Source organism: Cucurbita moschata, unplaced genomic scaffold, assembly GCF_002738365.1.
Source record: "Cucurbita moschata cultivar Rifu unplaced genomic scaffold, Cmos_1.0 Cmo_Scf00104, whole genome shotgun sequence".
NCBI classification, from domain to species: domain Eukaryota; kingdom Viridiplantae; phylum Streptophyta; class Magnoliopsida; order Cucurbitales; family Cucurbitaceae; genus Cucurbita; species Cucurbita moschata.
In genome coordinates this window covers 225,680-233,279 of record NW_019268620.1, presented here as the reverse complement: position 1 = coordinate 233,279, position 7,600 = coordinate 225,680, and positions in this window count along the sequence as shown.

Genomic DNA, 7,600 nt, shown 5'->3' with positions numbered 1-7,600 from the left:
TTTGACTATAAATGCTCGGTATGATATTTAGTAAAATGACTCATTTTATTGCATGGAACAATAAAATTGATGTTCCCGTAGAATCGTCAATACATTCTACTTTCAATGTTTCTAAGTTGAATCCTTTTGATGTAGGTGATGATTTTTCTGATTCGAGGACGAATCCTGAAGAGGGGGATGATGATAAGAATCACGGAGTACATTCTACTTTCAATGTTGCTGAGTTGAGTCCTTTTGATGTAGGTGATATTTTTCTGATTCGAGGACGAATCCTTTTGAAGAGGGGGATGATGATAAGAATCACGGTGTTCCAACTGAACCTATTACACAACCCAAGGCCAAGAAGATTCAACAAGCATTCATACTTCATCTACAAAATTGGATAGGCTATGTTCAACCATCATTTCATGTGTTACAAGCTGATTCGTTTGAGTCAAGACAATTTGGAGATTCAAAAGTAAATATTTGCACGGTTGAAGTAGTGGATGAAGTTGCAAGCATCATTTCATGAGTAGTTAGAAAACTTTAATTATTATTTTAATTTCATAAAGTTTGTAATGCTCAAATTGACTTCGTCTTCTGTGGAGATTTAAAGGGATCGAGATTAAATCACGAACACTAACTCCTTTTGTTGGGAGACTATAAATACCCACAAATTATTATGTAAAAACATATTTGTGATCAATGAAATTGATCTCTCAAGTTGAGACGATCCCCTTATAGAAATTTGAGCATATCTTTGTCATTTGTAAGTTTCATGCAATTCTTGTGGTAGATTGCATTGAGTCATTCAATCAAGCCTTGATCAAGTTCGATTGTGAAGCGAGTCAATTTAGAAGAAGGTTCCCAATCTTGTTTCTCAATCTTGGATCTCATTAGCTAATTTTAGCTTTATCATTTGGTTGATCCAAATTTTGTATAAGAAGTGTTAATTTCTTTAATACAAGGGTTCTTGCTTCTACAAAAGCTTGGCTCGTTGGGCTGAAGATTACGGTTGGTCTATCATCCTTCAACGGGATCTTCTATCCCCATGACTTGCTCTGATGCGGTCGTTCTTCTAACGCCGATGACATATCAAGTTGTCGAGATTGGTAATGTGAGTTTGTAACCCATCCATTGAGGTTCTTGGAATGATTCTATAGCTTATCATTTCCATGTTGGGAGTTCGATCATGGGTCTTGGGCGAAGGAATCCTTGATTTACCGCCCTTCGAGTTGAAGGAAGTGTCATAAGGCTAATTTTTTTTTCAATTTTTTTCAATTTTATTGATTTTTTTTTAGTGATTTTATTTCAATTTTGTCAAACTCACTCACGTGCTCATCTCAATCATTTCAACAGTTGGAGTTTAATAAGAGAGACCTTGGAAATAACCTGTAACTATTCAACTGGATTATCACATTAACAATTTGAATCAAATAAAGTGACATTAACCATTTGAATCACCTCAACCCCACTTGTTGAACTTGACCAAATGTCTATAACATAACACTAACAAAGGTACAAAGTAACACAAACAAAGGTACAAAGTTCATAAAAGTTTTTTTTTAATCTAAAATACCATTGAACTTGACCATTATAGTGCCTCTCAAACGTAGGTAAAGTTTAAATTCGGGTCTCATTGTCAAACTTACTCAGGTGCTCATCTCAACCATGATGGCGTCCAACAAGAGAGACCTTGAAAATAGCCGGATTATCACATTAACCATTTGAATCACCTCAACCCCACTTGTTTAAATTGAAACAAATATCTATAACATAACACTAACATAGGTACGATGCTCATAAAAGTCTTTTTAATCTAAGATACTATTGAACTTGATCATTAAAGTGTCTCTCAAAATGAGGTTAAGTTTAAATATAATTGGTGACAAAAGATGAAACTATAAAATAAAAAGAAATAAGAAAATAATATTCAATTTCAGATAATCAAACCAGAATCTCCTAGGTGAAAGCCAAATATCCAAACCGTTGGACAACAATGAATTTTTGGTGTAGTTGTCCTAAAGTCTTTTGTCTAATTGCTGAAGAGTTTTACTATGATGCTTTGGGTAATGTCTAACTCTTCGACACGTCCTTCCCTGTGTGTGTTAGAGTTCTCAGGGCTACCGTGACGTTTTAAGCTGTTCAACTGTGTGGCTCTTTCTTCAAAAGAGTCAATATCAAATGTTAGGTCTTTGATTGGCAACCCATCTAGGGGAGCGTCGATTGCATCGCTTCCATCAACGATCTTCCCATGAGTTTAGGGTGCATGACCCATTTTTTATACCATTCACCTTCGAGCACTACCATAGTTTTGCATCGTCCATGAGATGCATTGCGGCTAACGTAACTCTCAGGTCATATGAGAAAGTTCATGTAGCCCTCAACTCTCAGGTCGTATTATAGAGTTCTTAGAGGTACCGTGACATTTCGAGGTGTTCGGTCGTGTGGCTTTTTCTTCAAAAGAGTCAACATCAAACGTCAGGTCTTTAATTGGCAACCCATCAAGGGGAGCGTCGATTGCATCGATTCCATCAACGGTCTTCCCATGAGTTTATGGTGCATGACCCATTTTTTATATCATCCACCTTCGAGCGCCACCGTCCATGAGATGCATCGTGGCCAATGTAACTCTTAGGTCCTATGAGCAAGTTCTTGTAACCTTCAAGTATTGTTCTACGTCAAAAATAAAGTTTTTTTAATTCCTTAGCATCCTGGTTCCCATTTAAGGGTTTGTGTTTTTGGATTTTCAGTTTGTTAAGCCCAACATGAGCTTGGCTTGGGGTGTGGATCTGTACGACCCTCCTGGTCAAACTCACTCTGGTGCTCATCGCAGTCATCTCAGCCATGATGGCGTTGAATAAAAGAGACCTTGAAAATGACCGAATTATCACATTAACCATTTGAATGATCTCAACCTCACTTGTTGAAATTGAACCAAATATCTATGACATAACACTATTAAAGGTTCAAAGTTCATAAAAGTCTTTTTAATCTAAGATACTATTGAACTTGACCATTAGAGTGCCTCTCAAACCAAGTTCATAAAAGTCTTTTGAATTTAAGATACTATTGAACTCATCCATTATAGTGCTTCTCAAACCTAGGTAAAGTTTAAATATAATTGGTGACAAAAGATGAAACTATAAAATAAAATAAATAAGAAAATAAAATTTCATTGTCGAGAATCAAACTCAGGTCTCCTCGATGAAAGCCAGATCTTCTGTGTAATGTCTAACTCTTCGACACATTTTTTTTATGTGTGTGATAGAGTTCTCAGAGTTACCGCGACGTTTCGAGCTGTTCGATCATGTGGCTCTTTCTTCAAAAGGGTCAACATTAAACGTTAGGTCTTTGATTGGCAACCCATCCAGAGGAGCGTCGATTGCATTGATTCCATCAACAGTCTTCCCATGAGTTTATTGTGAATGACTAGTTTTTTTATACCATTCACCTTCAAGCGCCACCATAATTTTGCATCGTCCATGAGATGCATTGTGGGCCAACGTAACCCTCAGGTCCTCTGAGCAAGTTCCTATAGTCTTGAAGTATAATATAAAAACATATTAAGGTATTTGATATGTTAAATATTAAAATAATTGACGTGTATCATAAACATTAAATAAAAATATATATTTGAAATTTAAATGAAATTCATATTAATTAAACATATATTATGATATTCTACCACATTTTAATATTATTTAAATAAGATATTATTTCCTAATGTAGTAAGTATTAAAATATATAATTTGACAAAAATTATCACAAGTTCACCTTAAATAGAACCCTAGGGTTAAGTCAAAAAGCATCAAACACTAAATACTGTGACATTTTAGGTGATATTTTGCCGAAGAAGCTGATAAAGTTTTCAAAGAGAATGTGGTCATGTCTGACATTTTAGGTTAACAACATGGTGAAAAGAAACCAGAAATTCTGATACCGGTAATTAACTACAAACCTTTGAATAAGGTTTTAGAATAAATTAGATATCCAATCCAAAACAAAAATGATTTGATAAAAAGAATTTAGAGTCAAATGTTTTTATAAAATTCGACATGAAATTCGGATTTCGAAAAATTCTAATTTCCTAAAAGGGCAAATATAAAATTGCATTTAATGTCCAACTTAGAAAATATGAGAGGAACTTCATTCCATCTAGGTTAAAAAAACGCTCCATCTAAATTTCAGAAGATTATGAATGATATTTTCAATCCTTTCAAAAAATTTCGATAGTTTATATTGATGATGTGTTGATATTTTCTAAAACCATTAAGATCAACACTTTAAACATCTACGTACATTCATTAATGTAATCAAAAGAAATCAGCTGTGTCCATACCCAAAATCAAATAATATTAACTCAGATCCGTTTTTTTGGATTTTAATTTTATTTGAGCCTTATTAAAACTCGTCCAATGGTCTTTGTCTCAAACTTTGGTGATGACGTATCCTAGAAAAGCCAACTTCAAAAAAAATTTAGGTTCTCTCAATTACGTGTCTTATATCCTTCAAGATATCAAGCACGTTTACAAATGTCTTGATGAGTGTCTTCAAAATAATACAAAGTCTTGATTTGTAAGAGATATCTCTACAACCCAAAAACATCAAATCATTAGTCAAATAAACTCTCTGCTTAAGTCTTATTGACCCAAGGGCAGATCTCATAATGAAACGTGACACATCAAATATCGGATATGGAGGTATCTAAAATTGTCAAAGAGGACAGAGAATCAATTATCATATTTCATTCAGAAGCCTCGAATAATACCATACAAATTACAAAATTGTAATATATATATATATATATATATATATATATATATATATTATTTCCTCGGTTTTCTCTCCTCTGTCTTCTCAAACTGATACTAATCCAACCAATCATTTGCATGGACTCAAAAGTTCAATTACCTATGAAAGAAGTTGAAAACAACTTGTGAAAGTTTGTAAGGATACTACGACCTCTAGCTTTGCAAAATCCAGCGTTGTTGGTACTTATCAAAATCGCTGCCAAAATAAAGTTTAACAAGTGGTTATATGGTGTAGTGGTTAGCACTTCCGACTTTGAATCTAATGACCTGTGTTTAATTCCCGATAGGTAATCCACCAATTTATACAAAAGTGGTCCATAGCCGATTCGGTAGGGTCACTTTTGGACCTATAATCTATAGAAGGGGTCACTAAGGTTGAAATCATACAAAATGGGACCATAGCTCAATGTTTGAGCATTTGATTGCAAATCAAGAGGTCACCAATTCGAACCTAGTTGAGCCCTTCTATCTTGGATAGAAATTTGTTACACTTTTTGGACTGACACTATGTCTAAGGGGTCACTAAGGTTAAAATCCTACAAAATGGATCCATGACTCAGTGGTAGAGAATTCGACCGGTCACCCGTTTGAACTTTGTTGGGCCCTGTCACCCGTTTGAACTTTGTTGGGCCCTTTTATTTTGGACAGACACTTTTTACACTTCTGGACTGAAACTCTGTAGAAGCTATCACTAAGGTTGAAATCATGTAAAATGGGTCCATAGCTTAGTGGTAGAGCATTTAATTGTAGATCAAGAGGTCACCAGTTTGAATCTTATACTCACTACATGTTTTCCATATCTTTCATGTAACTAAGAGTAGTGGTCCTTTTAGTTCTTTTTTTTATACCTCTTTTAACTTGCAATCGGTGCTTGGAGAACCCACCGAAAATGGGTCATGACTCCCTTTTTGTTTTCACTTACTTCTCCTAAATCTATAAAATATCTCCTATTTTTATTAATTTTCTCTTTTCTTAAATATCAAAATCTTAAATAAAAAGGAAGAGCTCTCTAAAATATTCTTCTTTGTCAGTAATTTCACATAATTTAACATTTAAAAAATAATTTCATGTAATCTTCCTAAATTTGCCAGCGACATTGTTTGTTGTCGAGCTTGATAATGTGAGTTTGTAACCCATCCGTTAGGGTTCTCAGAATGATTCTCTAGATTATCCCTTCCATGTTGGGAGTTGGGCCATGGGTCTTGGGTGAAGGAATCGTTGGTTTACCGCCTCTAAGAGTTAAGGAAGCATCTTGAGGCTAGTTTCACATACTATCATTGTCTTTAAGATAACAATTCTTTTCTATTTTATCTAAATTTTTTAAATATGGGTTCATTTCCAAATGCATGCTAACACCCTTATTGTTGAATAAATGACATGAAACTAGTTTCACATAGTAACGTTGCCTTTTGCTCCTATTGGTGGAAGGATAATAGGTCAATTATACCTATAGGGTAGTTTTAAGTGTGACAACGAGACTAATTTATTTTTTAGTTAAAAATTAGAATTATAATTATCTGCCTAAAACCCTCGGACTAATTTTGCTTCATTTCTAAATGTAGGCAGACAAAGTAGAAAAATGAAAACATGTAAATTGTAAACTCAAACATTTCAAAGAAATAAATAAGTTTTGATGGTACCAATGCTAACCAGAAAACAATCAACGAAATTTATTTCAAACATAGAAAACTTCATGTCTCCATCTTGTAAAGCCAATAAACTGAAGGGCCCAATATAGTAGAGAAATAAAAAAAATGTTACCCTCATATGTGTTGTGTTGTGCCATAAGTGATCAATGGATGTTGACTTTGACCAATTCCTACTATTTTTTTTTTCTATATTTTGAAACTATTTTAAGCACTTTTCTCCTGTACTCCTTATCATTTTACCTTCTAAGGTTGTAAATATTTGTGCATGGTGACTATAATGATTATTAATCAACTGAGTTAAGTAGAAATAATTTTTAAGATGAAATTAAAGTATTAATTTTGATGTCATCTTTACTTGAGTTTTGGGATATTGTTATTAATGAGATTCAATCTAATGCCATTAGTAATTCACAATAATAATATTCAAAATACTTGCAAAAAAGAAGGGTCAACATAAGATATTTGAAACAAATAAATATTTTGTCCTCTGTGATATATCAAATCACTCATTTGAAATTCCTTAATAATAAACCTGAAGTCTTACATCTTTTATAGAGAAAAGTTCCTTAAATAGAAGTCTTATTAGATACTTCTAAACATTTAGAGATCAACTAGACACAAAGCTAAACATTCTAAAAAAAATTAGGGGTTAAACTTTTAAGTTAACGTAATTTAAGAAACTTATGATTTTTATATTATCAAGAGTTTAATTGAGTTAGGTCGATTCAATCTAGTCGACCCAAGAATTGAACCGAACCAAACCAACTAGTTAGTAACATGATTTAGTGGAAGCGTTTTCACACAAAGTAGAAACAATAATGGAGGGTTTGAAATAATATAGTTTTCACCCCTTGTTTCTCGAGTGAATATTGAAATAACATAGTTTTCATGTTAAGTTTTGCATGGAAGAAAGGAAGACGGGGATGTAAAGTATTATTTCAATTTGTTTGTAATATACAACAATATATAAATTAACTATAAGAAATATATAAAATTACATGTTCTCCAAGAGCTTCAATAAACATTGGAGGGTTACTTCTGCAACCACTCTAAAGGTGCTCAAGATCACAACGAGTTAGATAAAACAGCTCTAGAACTTTGAATCCAATAACTTGAGTTTGACTCGTGATAGGATCTCTCTTCTTGTGGAATCTGCAT